Source organism: Schistocerca serialis, chromosome 10 (assembly GCF_023864345.2).
Source record: "Schistocerca serialis cubense isolate TAMUIC-IGC-003099 chromosome 10, iqSchSeri2.2, whole genome shotgun sequence".
Taxonomy (NCBI): domain Eukaryota; kingdom Metazoa; phylum Arthropoda; class Insecta; order Orthoptera; family Acrididae; genus Schistocerca; species Schistocerca serialis.
The window spans coordinates 143,885,609-143,902,251 of NC_064647.1; the positions used below are offsets into that span (position 1 = coordinate 143,885,609).

Genomic DNA, 16,643 nt, shown 5'->3' on the forward strand with positions numbered 1-16,643 from the left:
AGATGTTAAGTCACATAGTGCTCAGAGTCATTTAGTTACGGTCGCTAGTTCAGTAACTGACTCTCCGCGCAAGACGACATTCTGCGTCCTCCCTATCAACAAATTCTCAGTGCAGCCACAGGTATGACCTTCATTTCCTTGATAAGATTTGGTACCGAGTCGAATGATTTTCCATCTAGAAATACTGAATCCATCTAGTGAGGAAAGTGGATTTGGGTTTCCCTACAGGCGTTTTCGGAAACCTGGCTGGCTGGCATGGAGGCGCTCTTTCTGTTGGTCCTTACACTATTAGGTGTACCACCTATGTAGCAAGGGGCTGGTCATTCCGTTCGAGACACCTCATTAAGTCAGACCTTCACTGATATATGCTGTATTACAGAAGATAATTATATACAACAATAGGACTCATTTCTTGTTCGAATGGTTGTTCCCAGTCTGATACAACAGAAGACGAACTGCTGCTGCAGCTGCTACCGTGGGCTATTCACAGTCTGACCCACTTCCGTCAGCCGCCTATCATTCACTTTACTGTATCGGCGCCAGATGGGGTATCTTTTAATTTTCTTCTGACGAGTTTCGTATCTGTCTTTTGTCGGCTATGTATATAGTGACTCTTCCAATTATTTAACAGCTTTGACCCACATCGTCCCACAGAACGTGATAAAAAATAAATAAGAATAAAACAAGCTCAAGATCCATTTATAATGTCAGCCGTAATAGAAAATGCCGCCGCGTGTGAAATCAGATCTGTGATTCGTTTTCTAAATGCAAAGAAAGTTAAACAAAAGGAAAATCATCGGCAAATCTGCGAGGTTTACGGACAAAATCCTATGAGTGAGTCATGGTTAGAAGATGAGTCAGACTATTCAATGAAGGACGTGATCAAGTGCACGATGAAGAACGAAGTGGACGCCCGTCTGTGGTTACTGATGAACTGGTTCACACAATTGAAGAGAAGGTTAAGCACAACAATTCCTAGCGACTTTCATCTCTTCTTACACCTAAAATCTGTCCTTGGTGGTCAACACTTCAACGATGATGACGAGCTGAAAGAACATGTTACCACATGGTTGAAAACACAGGCGGCAACCTTCTATGAAGAAGGCATACAAACTCTTGTGCCACGCTATGACAAGTACCTACAAAACTTCGCAAGCTATGTAGGAAAGTGGTTTAACAGTTATAGATTTTTGTACAATAAATATTTTTTCTGTGTCTGTAGACGTTTGTTTTAAATAACCAAACGGAACTTACTTTGTGAACATACCTCGTAATATGGGATGTCCATTAAAAGAATCACAAGTTTGTGTTGAAACTCATATTTGCTTACGTTTTAGAATGTCTCATAGTATTTATTTTCATGAGCTCCTGCCTTACATTCATAACAGTGAAAATCGTTTTTCGGTATCTGCTGTTGTACTAGAGATATTTGCGCTGAAACATTTAAGAAGCCCCCCCGGCATACAGGGTGTTAAAAAAAAAGTGTCGAATACTTTGAGAGGTGGTAGTACTCATCGAGACAAAACAAGTAAGTCCAATAACATGAGACCGGAAACCCATACTTCCCGAGATAAACACGGGTTTATAGAAAGGGCTGCGCGACGTTTGATTTCGAATATTAGCACAGTCCTGCGTCAAATGTGTCGGCAGTGTATTATGATGTCTTACTGACAGTACTCAACAGGCTATTAGGTGCTCTGCAGTCAGTTGTGTGGTTCGTCATGTTGTGGGCTACGTTAGTTTTTATCGTGTTTGTATGCCTTACCGTACTGTACTGTCAATGCTGGGTACGTATCACGATGTTTCACCTTCTTCCAAATGGGGGTTAGCTTATGTGATTACTGTTAATTTGCTGTTTGTGCGTACAGATGGCATGGTACATTTACGTTTTCTCTCTTCCACAACTTGCTGGCAATGCAAGCATACTACTCGACAAGTGAAATGCAGGATACGATATTCTGCTATGGTTTAGCAAGTGGACGCAGCCTGCGAGCCCGAGCCCTCTACGCTGAAAGATATCCACAGTGCAGAGTGCCGTCTGGCAAGCTGTACCGCAGACTGAGGGACAGAGGTCCCCTGGCACATCGGAAGACTGACAGTGGAAGGCACCGTACGGTCCGCACGCTATGGAGAAGCGTGTGCTACGTTCGGTGGAAGAAACACGTGGGACCAGTGTGCGACAATTAGCAGCAGCAGAAGCCGTGCCTCACTCACTTGTCTGGGGGATACTTCATTAACAATTGCTGTACCCATATTGAAAGGGTCATGTCGCCACCTTTCATTACTACGGTAGCCCATTTTCACTAGCATTTCTCTTTCTTTTCCTTGTTTCTCTTTTCTCATAGCTCTCATAGTGGTGTGATTGAATGAATGTGCTTGTGTGTCACGCTGCTAGACGGTGGCGTAGTCTGCTGCAGGAAGTCTGCGATAGTGATATAGATTCAGCAGCAATTGTACAGAATAGCCAACTCTCGTAGTGGTCAAGTAGGCAAAGTGGTTTGCGCTACTTGTGAGAAATCCACCTGCGTTAGGTTGGTGGCGGAAATGGCATCCTTGGGTTTTCCGGACCACGCGGAGCGTGGAGGAGGCTGGAGATGAAAGAGGGAGGCAGTCTGCCGCCGGTACGTGAAGCGTCCACAGCTGTGCTCCAGTCGAAGAAGGGTGAGTTAGACTGACCGCGTGGCGCGTTGTTACTTGGCGAGGGGAGAGCTGTTAGCTTTTGGTCTCGCTTTTCAACTCTGAAAGATTGCTTTGCCTTGTCGCAGCAAGGAATGCAAAACTTTGGCAGATTTTTCTTTTAGTAAATTTCTATAGCAGACTTGGATCCACCGGAAGAGCGCCACACAAAGGTGTCGATAAGAAGTAAGCACTCGCTTCTGTACGAATGTCTGTTTGCATTCAGCTGTGCCTGTATAAGATTTCATTGTTCTAAATATTAATAGCTTTGCCTTCTTGTAAATTTTCCTAGGGGAGCCGACCGCGTGGTTGAACATTAGAGTTTGTTGGGCTACCGTCATCACTAACTGGCCAATCTCATGTTTGTTTTAAAGAATGTTACCTGTTCATGATTGTGTGATGTGATATTGTTGCAACTTGGCCACGATACCTAGAAATTGCATCTCCACAAACCACATGGGCACGCGGGTGTACTGCGAAACGTGTACCGTTTCACGAGTTATTGCGATCAGTTATCAGGCAACAGCAGTTGTATGAATGATTCACACCAATGATTTTAGTTGTAGATTATAACGGTGAATGTATCGATGCTTTTCTTTAATGTTTTAGGAATTAACGTTATCAGGAATTGTGTACATTCCTCACATCCATATCTTGGGAATGAATGATTTTATACACAATTTTATCTTGCATTACGAGGTTACGTTTTTGCACCTAAGCCACTCACCTCGTAGCTTTCCTGTTAGCACATCCAACGCGTTTCCTTACGCACAGGTCCAGTGATGAGTTTCCCCTTTTATTTTAAAACAAATGCTTTAGATTAAGTCTTATTTTTAGGTGTGTTGCTGGGAGCTGATCTTCTGCACAGTGTTCATGCATGTGCTATTTTATTTTAAATGGTAGATTCTCGTGAATAGTGAACGGGAAATACTATTTATTACATCGCATCCCCTATGAGCGATATCACGACGTACGTATTTTTATGAGTTTTTGGTCTGTGATCAAATTAATTTATTTTCCGACTCGGCCAAACATTTGATTAGTTGTATGGTTAGAGTCGGTGGCGACCCTAATCTTCTCACGTTAATTTCACAATCAATAAGCATTTCCATTCCCACTCTTAACGTAATAACCCGTAGAAACAGGTTAGTTACAATATCATCTACACCGCGTTCAGGCCAAGTCTACAGGATCATCATGGCAGACAGCAATTCTGTCAGTGGCTGTTGCAGTGTGCCGCAGGTCAACAGCCAAGATTTTATTTACCAATGAGGCGGGGCTCACAGGAAATGGTGTTGTTAATTTCCATAACCAGCATGCATGGGCTGATGCAGGTCCCCAAGCAATTCAGGAAAGGAGAATCAACACCGATTCTCAATCAACGCACGGGCAGGCGTACTTAGCGATAGATTTATAGGGCCTTAAGCGCTGCAACAAAGGTTAACTGTGCGGCTGGTCCCGGCGGACGTTCGAGTCCTCCCTCGGGCATGGGTGTGTGTGTTTGTTCTTAGGATACTTTAGGTTAAGTAGTGTGTAAGCTTAGGGACTGATGAAATGGCTCTGAGCACTATGGGACTTAACTTCTGCTGTCATCAGTCCCCTAGAACTTAGAACTACTTAAACCTAACTAACCTAAGGACATCACACACATCCATGCCCGAGGCAGGATTCGAACCTGCGAACGTATCAGTCGCGCGGTTTCAGACTGTAGCTCCTAGAACCGCTCGGCCACCCCGGCCGCCAAGGACTGATAACCTTAGCAGTTAAGTCCCATTAGATTTCACACACATTTTTTTCATGAAGAAGACACAAACTGGATCGCCTCGTAGATCGCTTCAAAAGATGAACAATTTTTTCGACGCGGGACTCGTACACAGCCCGAAAGATGAGAGAAGGTAGTGGCCAGCGATGGAAAATACTTCGAATGATATACGTGTAACCAGTTTGTTTCATTAAAGCCTCAAATTTTGGGGAAAAAACAGCGGAAGCAAAGTTGTACACCTTTTACACCCTGCGTCTGTCCTTAAGTGCTCCAGTCGGTGTAGGGGAGAGGTGTGGTCAGCTGGAGGTGTTGAAGTGGCCGCGGCCACGGCAGCTGGCCGGAAGGAAGACCCTCCCCCCCTGGTGGGGGAGTCAGGAGGTCCCACACACTCACTGGCTGCAGCTGGAGCCGGCGGGCGCAGCACGCGACCAGCTCGGCTCGGCTCAGCTGTCCACTCCACACCTCACCGGGCACTCCGCTGTCTGGCGGCCACTGCAGCACTTGCTCGGCTTCCGGGGTGACACACTCACCAGCGCTCACACGCCACACAACTTGCGCACGGCGAGAATCGAATAGGGTATTTGACTGCTTTCTGGAAATTGTCTTACAAGGGGAGGCCGCCAATTGTGAAACTCAGATTCGATTCACACTGCGCATAATAAAAGCTCATGGCCAGAGGTGCAATGTGGCGAAGCACCAAGATGCACTTCTCAGCCGTTGTAGAGAAAATCGACAGTTAAAAGTAACCGTTGCGGTGAAATACTCTCTACGATTAATAATTTTCTGCAGCGTCGTGGCCCAGCGGTAAGCGCTCGGGTTCGTAATCCGAAGGCCGCCGGATCGAATCTCACGCCATGCAATTTTTTTTATTATTAGTTTTTTGTAATTCATATATATATATATATATATATATATATATATATATATATATATATATATATATACTATTAATGAATTGCTTATGCGGATCGCTCTCCAATTGTACCGCCTCCATTTTTCCGTTTTTTTTAACAGGGTGTACCAAAGCTCTCCCGTCCGCACTGATTTTCGACGATGTTATAAGTTGCGCTAGGGACCGCATCTACCTTCTTTGGAAGTTAGCAGGTAACTACGCTGTTATGCAGCGGCTCGTTTCGGCCCATTCAACTGTCCTTCAAGAGTAACGAGCGAGTAACGGAGTTTATATTTCATACCCGCCACAGCAAATTTGTGTTCGTGGGGTCTCTATTCTAATTCGAACGTTTGACTTACGCTATACGTATTCGTTTCGGAATATCGTTTCTACGTCTTCCGTTAACTATACGTGGTTAACATTATGAAGACAATTAATAACATTTGTGAAATACAACTTTGTTTGCGGAAAACATAATGATGTTCGAAGTCGCCAGTTTTTCCACGACAAACGACTTTCAACAACTTATTATATGCATAATTGTTGCAACTGATTGCCAGGAATTTTATATATATATATATATATATATATATATATATATATATATATATATATATATATATATGAATTACAAAAAACAAATACTATATATATATATATATATATACATACATATATATATATATACACATTTGAATTACAAAAAACAAATACAAAAAAAATGTTGCATGGCGCGAGATTCGATCCGGCGAGCTTCGGATTACAAACCCGAGCGCTTACCGCTGCGCCACGACGCTGTAGAAAATTATTAATCGTAGAGAGTATTTCACCGCAAAGGTTTCTTTTAACTGTCGATCTTCACGACAACGGCTGAGAAGTGCATCTTGGTGCTTTGCCATGAGCTTTTATTATGCGCAGTATGAATCGAATCTGAATTTCACAATTGGCGCCCTCCCCTTGTTAAACTAATAATTATGTCATTTTATACTCCTAAAATGCTTTTTTTCCTCTTAGATTTCGGTATTCTTTTATATAAAAAAGCACTCCGTCTTCAGGCCACGAGTAGCCTACCGGGACCATCCGACCGCCGTGTCCTCGATGGTGAGTGTTCATCAGAGGTGAGGGTATCATCTGGAGTGCCCCAGGGAACTGTGGTAGCTCCGCTGTTGTTTTCTATCTACATAAATGATCTTTTGGATAGGGTGGATGGCAATGTGCGGCTGTTTGCTGATGATGCTGTGGTGTACGGGAAAGTGTCGTCGTTGACTGACTGTAGGACGATACAAGATGACTTGGACAGCATTTGTGATTGGTGTAAAGAATGGCAGCTAACTCTAAATATAGATAAATGTAAATTAATGCAGATGAATAGGAAAAAAAATCCCATAATGTTTGAATACTCCATTAGTAGTGTACCGCTTGACACAGTCACATCGATTAAATATTAGGGTGTAACATTGCAGAGCGATATGAAGTGGGACAAGCATGTAATGGCAGTTGTGGGGAAGGCGGATAGTCGTCTTCGGTTCATTGGTAGAATTTTGGGAAGATGTGGTTCATCTGTAAAGGAGACCGCTTACAAAATACTAATGCGACCTATTCTTGAGTACTGCTCGAGCGTTTCGGATCCCTATCAGGTCTGATTGAGGGAGGACATAGTAGCAATTCAGAGGCGGGGTGCTAGATTTGTTACTGGTAGGTTTGATCATCACGCGAGTGTTACGGAAATGCTTCAGGAACTCGAGTCGGAGTCTCTAGAGGAAAGGAGGCGTTCTTTTCGTGAATCACTACTGAGGAAATTTAGGGAACCAGCATTTGAGGACTGCAGTACAATTTTACTGCCGCCAACTTACATTTCGCGGAAAGACCACAAAAGATAAGAGAGATGAGGGCTCGTACAGAGGCATATCGGCAGTCATTTTTCCCTCGTTCTGTTTGGGAGTGGAACAGGGAGTAGTTGTAGTACGAGGTACCCTCCGCCACGCACCGTGGATTGCGGAGTATGTATGTAGACGTAGATGTAGAAGCGGATAGGAGGGGCGTGGGGTCAGCACACCGCTCACCCTGTCGTTATGATGGTGTTCTTGACCGAAGCCGCTACTATTCGGTCGAGTAGCTCCCCAGTTGGCATCATGAGGCTGAGTGCACCCCGAAAAATGGCAACAGCGCATGGCGGCTTGGATGGTCACCCATCCAAGTGCTGGCCACGCCCGACAGCGCTTAAATTCAGTGATCTCACGGGAACCGGTGTATTCACTGCGGCAAGGCCGTTGCCCCAGTATTCTTTTATAAAATCGGAAATAAAATTCAGGTAATCCGAAAACCCGCCAAAACGCTCCATTCGAGTCATGTGATGCCTGAGACGTCATTGGCTAGCTCGGTGCCCCTACTGTCATAATGCTAATTCACAGTGACGTCTTGTTTTGGAATTTATGTTTCGGAAAATGGGTTACAAATGGTGTGGAGTACCATACTGTACAAATACATCTATAAAAACTCCTGAAAAGTTGTTACTGAGCCTTCCAGACAATGGTAAGATGCGTAAAATGTGGTTCCACTGTACCGGCAGACTGTCACCACGTCGACGCACAAGTTAACAAACTCAATTAAAATGTGTTGACATTAATTTACCTCAGAGATATGTTTTTCCACTATTACAAGGAAGGACAGCGTCATTCGACGAAATTAAACTCTTCGTGAAAACTGCCATTTTACCCACTTTCATTTAAATTATTCGGTAGCTCACTTGTTAGAACTGTAGAGCGTCGAATTTAACAAGATGATGTCCACAGATCGCTAGTTCGAATGCAACCCGAAAGAATATTTCAATCTGCTTGTAAAACCCCTTGACAGTCCTCTCATATGAAAACTCAGTCACAACTACAAAACTTCACCTTACCGATCAGACCTGAAAATTATTTTTTCCTTGCTGTCTACATGCCCTTACATTTGCAATCGCTGTTCAAACACGTCACGTTCAAAACGATATTTTCTAGTTCATGTAGCCACACACTTTTTATTTTATTGCAAAAAACGCTTTTTATCTTGGTACTGTCCAGCTAGGGATTCTTGTTGTCTAAACTTATGAAGTTTCATCATCTTACATATAGATGAAGTAAGTCTGCTTCAGACACTGACATAGTTTACACTCACGAATATCGCAACCGTCACGTTTGTGCTAATTGCGTGTTGTACACGCTTTATACCTCTTCATACAGAAAACCTCTTCGTCCTACATCTCGTTGTATGGTAGTAGCAATGCTTTCCAGAAAATGTGAATTGTTTTTTCGTAAAGTAAATGCATTTATCCTCTGTCGTCCATTTCTCAGATTAATATGGAGATATATATACTACATCCCACAATCGAAACAAGTGCTAAAATCAGCTATTGCTTACGCTGTTTTCGCATTTCGTGTAAAACTTTAAAAATGTATTACGTTACCAGTACCCGAACGTGTGACCTTTCTATCCGCACTCAAATACGCTGTCCGTTGCGCCACAAAGCACCTGGTGAGAGTGTTCTGGAGAGTAAATCAGCACTAAGGTTTGTCAAGAATAATTTTATTCTGCTTTGGGCAGTAGCTCATGACTGATAGTTAACAATCTAGTATAATATAATGACCCATTTGCAAAAGTTCTACAATCCTCAGTTTTGAGCGAGTTTAATGATGTTGCAGGGAGCAGAGACAAGAATGCCCATCGTTCCACTTATCGCCACTCCAAATTGATCGAGCATAAATTTATCAGCTTTCGCAAGGATGCCACTATCAGCGTCCACAAAACCTCTTTCTACTACTACTTAAAAGCTGTAATTGCGTTTTTCTTCACTAAATAGGTAAGCTGTTTGCAGAAAAAGCATGTAAAAACCTCGTAACTGCGGCTAACACTTATGACACACGTATAGTCTCGTCTTACGTTTAATCTCTGACCCCACCAGAACTTCAGCCAATAACACAGCGTTTTCGATCACGTGGCCAAACTTGATATTTAACAATTTTTAAGTTTTAATTACATAAAAATAACTTTTCGTGGGAATATTACCATAAACGCTATTTAGATGTTATAATTAATCACAATAAGAACAATCCGAATCATGTTTCTAAAACAGGAAAATAGCGTATTGTAATGACACATTCCGACGCAGAGACATACAATACCTTGAAGGGTGCGCTAAAGATTAAATTGAGAGGCATGTAGATTATAATCTTTGTAATGTTCACATTGGATCCTCTTTTGTTTCATACTCCAAGAAGGAGCTAAGAGACACTTTCGATTGTTGCCTTGTAGAGGATGGACGTAATTTTTGGTGTGCGCGGAAAGGCAGCCACATTGTTAGTGTTTATGGTTTGTGAGATGAGCAGAGCAAGCCTTATTGTATTGTGAATAAAAAATAGTGAGAAGTATCTAAGTTTTACGAGAACTATTTAAAGCGACGTAGCATTGTATTCCTTGGTTTCCACCGTCTTCGTGAAGTGAACCGATGCCGACTCAGGAAGGTACACACGGTCAAAAAACAGAAGAACATCGATGGTGACTAATGAATATTGTGGCAGAAGGACGAATTTTATGTCTAAGGTGAGAACTCTGAATAAATCAACAATGACGTAGAATTCAAAAATGTAATTAATCGGAATGGTAAATTATATTACAACCAAATTTCACGCAGCACTGAATTTGTCCGCATTCAAGCCGGTCAGTACAGTCCGTAAAAAGCCTTTCAAAAATTCTAAAGCTACAGTTCCATGTCCATAATTTTTCCTCTTTTCAAAAAACCAAAAATTTAATTTTTTTTATTTATTTCGCCACAGTATCCTGCAAACAGTTTTCAGCTCTCGTGCTTATATCATACACCGCAGTCGATTGTTCCTAGCCCGACCAAATTTTCGTGTTTCCGGAGACAGTCCCTCACTCGCCCAAGCTACCCTACCCTGCTCTCCATTTGTTTATTGTCTCGAATCTAGCTTTCCATAAACCGATTTCCCAATATTACTACTCGTCGATCGTCGAAACACCCCCGTATCGAATCTGGAATTGGGGTTTGGCAGCCGGTTCTGAGCTTCCGCAATCAGCATTCGTGCCACGTAGAGGAGATTCAGGTACTGCCTGATAACGCGCAATATCAGCGTCAGGAAATGTGGCATACCGGCGATTCTGCTGCTAGGCGCTGCTGCCTCGTGAGAATGTCGCGTAACACTTCTGAGGGCTCACCAACCGCCCTGAAGTGGGTGTCGACTGTATACCACCATTTCTTTGTTCCGTGTTAAAAAGAGTGTTGAAGATGCTTTTTTTTGTGTTTCCGGCACATACATTTCAAAGAAGTGGTTTTACCTATTAGATTAGTTTTATGGGATTGATGGTATAGCCAACCAATGGATGATGTAGCACCACATTTCAAAAGCTTCTATTCTCCTCTCGTCTGAACTATTTATCGTTCATGTTTCACTTCCATACATGCCTACATTCCATACAAATACTTCCAGAAAAGACTTCCTAGCACTTAAATCTAAATTCGATGTTAAACAAACTTCTCTCCTTAAGAAACGCTTTCCTTACCATTGCCAGTCTATATTTTTATATCCTCTCTGCTTCGACCATCATCAGTGTTTTTGCTCCCCAAATAGCAAAACTCCTTTACTACCTTAGGTGCCTCAGTTCTTAACCTAATTCCCTCCGCATCACCGGATTTAATTCGACTACGTTCCAGTATGCTCATTTTGCTTTTGTTGACGTTCATCTTATATCCTCCTTTCAAGACACTATCCATTTCGTTCAAGTAATCTTCCAGGTCCTTTGCTGTCTCTGCCAGATTTACAATCATCGGCAAACCTCAAAGTTTTTATTTCTTCTCCATGAATTTTAATTCCTATTCCAAATTTTTCTTTCGTTTCCTTTCAAATGGTTCAAACGGCTCTGAGCACTATGGGACTTAACATCTAAGGTCATCAGTCCCCTAACTAACCTAAGGACATCACACACTTGACTGCCCGAGGCAGGATTCGAACCTGCGACCTTAGCGGTCGCGCGGTTCCAGACTGAAGCGCCTAGAACCGCTTGGCCACAGCAGCCGGCTCGTTTCCTTTACTGCTTGCTCAATATATAGATTGAATAACATCGGGGATAGGCTACAGTACTGTCTCACTCCCTTCCGAACCACTGCTTCCCTTTAATGCCCCTCGGCTCTTAATAACTGCCATCTGGTTTCTGCACAAATTGTAAATAGCCTTTCGCTCCCTGCATTTTACCCCTGCCGCCTTCAGAATTTGAAAGAGATTATTCCACTCAACATTAGTTCAAATGGCTCCAAGCACTATGGGACTTTTGAGGTCATCAGTCCCCTAGACTTAGAACTACTTAAACCTAACTAACCTAAGGACATCACACACATACATGCCCGAGGCAGGATTCGAACCTGCGACCGTAGCAGCAGCGCGGTTCCGGATTGAAGCGCCTAGATCCGCTCGGCCACAGCGGCCGGCCCAGTGAACATTGTCAAAAGCTTTCTCTAAGTCTACAAATGCTAGAAGCGTAGGTTTGCCTTCCTTAATCTATCTTCTAAGATAAGTCGGAGGGTCAGTATTGCCTCACGTGTTCCAACATTTCTTCGGAATCCAAACTGATCTTCCCTGAGGCCGGCTTCTAACAATTTTTCCATTCGTCTGTAAAGAATTTGTGGTGTCACCGCCAGACACCACACTTGCTAGGTGGTAGCCTTTTAAATCGGCCGCGGTCCGCTAGTATACGACGGACGCGCGTGTCGCCACTATCAGTGATTGCAGACCGAGCGCCGCCACACGGCAGGTCTAGAGAGACTTACTAGCACTCGCCCCAGTTGTACAGCCGACGTTGCTATGAAAGGTTCACTGAGAATTACGCTCTCATTTGCCGAGACGATAGTTAGAATAGCCTTCAGCTAAGTCAATTGCTACGACCTAGCAAGGCGCCATTTATCCTTTGCTATGTATCTAATGAAGCATGTACAGTAACAAGACCAATGTTCACCAATTGTGGATTAAAGTTAAGTATTCCAGAAGCTACGTACTTTTCTTTATAGCATTCATTACGTATCCTGTTTCAGACCTCACGCCAGCCTGCGTGAGTTTAAGTGCGTCCCTTTCGGTTACCCGTCACTGTGGACTGGCTGTCTTGTCAGTCCACAACAGAATTCGTGTTAGTATTTTGCAGCCGTGACTTCGGTAATTTTAACACTGTCAACGCCTGCTTTCTTTTGGTTTCACTGAAGAAATTTTGGAGTAACACGCTGAATCATTCGTATTTTATTAGTGTTTTGGTATCTGTGCAATAGGAGATTGTTGGACTCTTGTGAAGTAGCAAATGACCCGTGATAAATGTCCAGCCCCTTTCCCACGCCCGTTGTTTCCTTATCTTGGGGCGTCCACTGACATGTCACAAGTTTCATACTCGCAGCTTCTTTTTTCTTCTTTTTTGCGAGGTGATAATTAAAACTCTACGACTTCCTCTCCTACGTTCTGTGGAGGCATCGGCGCGCAGAAATCAACTATCGGGTGGTGTAGACGTCCGCCAGCGTGTCAACCGGTGCTTCGCCCTGGTTCGTCCCGCTTGGGCACACCAGTGGACAGGGGCTGGCGAAGGAAAGAGAGAGGGAGTGACGGTCACGACGAAACCGCTACCCGGAAGCGGCGACTCAGCTAGGCGGCCCGGGGCGCTTCCGGCGTCCCAGAAACCTGGCCGGTGGCACTTCACTCCCTGACTCCCCAATCCCCAACAACCTCTCACACAGGCCGCTGACGGGATGGACAGGCCGTCACGCTCTGCTGCGGCCCACAGGAAGTGTCGGTCACATTAGGGAGGGAGGGGGGGGGGGGGCTCATATGCTAAAACGTGAGGCGCGACGCGGAACGGGACATACCGAAAGGAACGATACTTCAGTTCAGTACAGGGTCATCGAAAAGTCGCGCACATCACAAACATAGCAATCAAGTATATGCAGGGTGTAAATGGTACAAGTTAATCCTGTTAGTAGAACACAAGTAACTGATTTAAAACGTCTAGTGACATAAGTTGCAGTTGTTTCAGAGAAAATGCCTTTTTTACATGCTGCACATCGAAATTTTTATTTTTATTTATGCACCCAGAAGCGTTTCGCCTTTTTTACAAGGTATCTCCAGTGGGTGTCTCCAAACTTTACATTATTTGTCCATTTTTACACATACGTTATGGTTTCACATCTAGGTTATAGATTTAAAAACAGTTCCTTAACTTCTTTTTATCAAATGGAAAGGTACTTACAGGTAACTTGAAATTCATTGCACCTGAGCAAATTGCTTTTTCTCATCTGGCAACCAGGTGGACATCTTACAGTTCACTGTTTACGTTACACATCACTGTAACTGCCATCATTTTAATACACAGTTTCACTTGTTTTTCTAAGTGTTACCAACATTCTCAGTTTTCTGCATTAAACTGCGTTGTGAATATATGTGTGTGTGTGTGTGTGTGTGTGTGTGTGTGTATTAGAGAGGGAGAGAGAGAGAGAGTTTTTAAATAAAATAAAAATTATTTATTTATTTATATTATTCATTTAATTTATATCGAGGCGAAAGGTGTTGCGAGAGCAGCTGTACGAATTTAACGAGAATGCTTCCCACAACAAAGACTTCCTGCACGATCGGCATTTGTTTCTGTTCACCAAAGGTTTGTATCATCATAATTCTCTACTTTTACTCGATAGTTTTGAGTTTCATACGCAACAAAGTTTAGTAGTTATCTTCAATTCTGTATTGGAAACGTACTATCTGTTCTGATATCCTTTCGTTCTATTATTAACTAAATCACGACAGAATACAGGTTACGAGTACGTATTTAATTTGCACATATTGAGAGATTCTGCCTCTTTACTGCCCCGAGCGGAAGGCAGATGCCCAGGACGTGATGAGTGTACATTGCAAGCTGAGGAACAAATTCTGGAGCGCATCCACGAGGATGCTACGCAGAGTACTAGAACAATCGCCCGCCAAGTGGGTGTATCACACACTGTCGTTCATCACTCTCTGAAAGAGCAGAGTATGCAGCCTTACCACATTCAACGCGCGCAAGCGTTGGAAGAGCAAGATTTCTCTCCGCGACGAGAATTCTCAGAGTGGCTTTCATTACAACGTGCGCAACATGATTTTGTAAACAAAATAATCGTCATAGATGAAGCGTGTTTCACTCGCGACGGAATAACCAATTTCCATAACGTGTACAGGAAGAAAACGGTTTATTGACACACAGTCAACATGGATTTAGAAAACATCGTTCCTGTGAAACACAACTAGCTCTTTATTCACACGAAGTGTTGAGTGCTATTGACAAGGGATTTCAGGTAGATTCCGTATTTTTGGATTTCCGGAAGGCTTTTGAGACGGTACCACACAAGCAGCTCGCAGTGAAATTGCGTGTTTATAGAGCATCGTCTCAATTATGTGACTGGATTTGTTATTTCCTGTCAGAGAGGTCACAGTTCGTAGTAATTGACGTAAAGTCATCGGGTAAAACAGAAGTGATTTCTGGCGTTCCCCAAGGTAGTATTATGGACCCTTTGCTGTTCCTTATCTACACTCCTGGAAATGGAAAAAAGAACACATTGACACCGGTGTGTCAGACCCACCATACTTGCTCCGGACACTGCGAGAGGGCTGTACAAGCAATGATCACACGCACGGCACAGCGGACACACCAGGAACCGCGGTGTTGGCCGTCGAATGGCGCTAGCTGCGCAGCATTTGTGCACCGCCGCCGTCAGTGTCAGCCAGTTTGCCGTGGCATACGGAGCTCCATCGCAGTCTTTAACACTGGTAGCATGCCGCGACAGCGTGGACGTGAACCGTATGTGCAGTTGACGGACTTTGAGCGAGGGCGTATAGTGGGCATGCGGGAGGCCGGGTGGACGTACCGCCGAATTGCTCAACACGTGGGGCGTGAGGTCTCCACAGTACACCGATGTTGTCGCCAGTGGTCGGCGGAAGGTGCACGTGCCCGTCGACCTGGGACCGGACCGCAGCGACGCACGGATGCACGCCAAGACCGTAGGATCCTACGCAGTGCCGTAGGGGACCGCACCGCCACTTCCCAGCAAATTAGGGACACTGTTGCTCCTGGGGTATCGGCGAGGACCATTCGCAACCGTCTCCATGAAGCTGGGCTACGGTCCCGCACACCGTTAGGCCGTTTTCCGCTCACGCCCCAACATCGTGCAGCCCGCCTCCAGTGGTGTCGCGACAGGCGTGAATAGAGGGACGAATGGAGACGTGTCGTCTTCAGCGTTGAGAGTCGCTTCTGCCTTGGTGCCAATGATGGTCGTATGCGTGTTTGGCGCCGTGCAGGTGAGCGCCACAATCAGGACTGCATACGACCGAGGCACACAGGGCCAACACCCGGCATCATGGTGTGGGGAGCGATCTCCTACACTGGCTGTACACCACTGGTGATCGTCGAGGGGACACTGAATAGTGCACGGTACATCCAAACCGTCATCGAACCCATCGTTCTACCATTTCTAGACCGGCAAGGGAACTTGCTGTTCCAACAAGACAATGCACGTCCGCATGTATCCCGTGCCACCCAACGTGCTCTAGAAGGTGTAAGTCAACTACCCTGGCCAGCAAGATCTCCGCATCTGTCTCCCATTGAGCATGTTTGGGACTGGATGAAGCGTCGTCTCACGCGGTCTGCACGTCCAGCACGAACGCTGGTCCAACTGAGGCGCCAGGTGGAAATGGCATGGCAAGCCGTTCCACAGGACTACATCCAGCATCTCTACGATCGTCTCCATGGGAGAATAGCAGCCTGCATTGCTGCGAAAGGTGGATATACGCTGTACTAGTGCCGACATTGTGCATGCTCTGTTGCCTGTGTCTATGTGCCTGTGGTTCTGTCAGTGTGATCATGTGATGTATCTGACCCCAGGAATGTGTCAATAAAGTTTCCCCTTCCTGGGACAATGAATTCACGGTGTTCTTATTTCAATTTCCAGGAGTGTATATAAACGATTTGGGAGACAATCTGAGCAGTCGTCTTCGGTTGTTTGCAGATCACGCTGTCGTTTATCGACTAATAAAGTCATCAGAAGATCAAACAAACTACAAAACGATTTATAAATGATAGCTGAATGGCGCGCAAAATGGCAGCTGACCCTAAATAACGGAAAGTGTGAGGTCATTCACATGAGTGCTAAAAGAAACTCGTTAAATTGGGGTTACACGATAAATCAGTCTAATCTAAAAGCCGTAAATTCAACTATATACCTAGGTATTACAATTACGAACAACTTAAATTGGAAGGAACACACAGAAA

At 44.4% G+C, this 16,643-nt stretch overlaps 1 pseudogene; it reads right to left on the reverse strand.

The window, feature by feature from the left end:
• Positions 1-7,487: 7,487 nt before the first annotated feature.
• Positions 7,488-7,605, reverse strand: LOC126425593 (5S ribosomal RNA; annotated as a pseudogene).
• Positions 7,606-16,643: the final 9,038 nt, after the last annotated feature.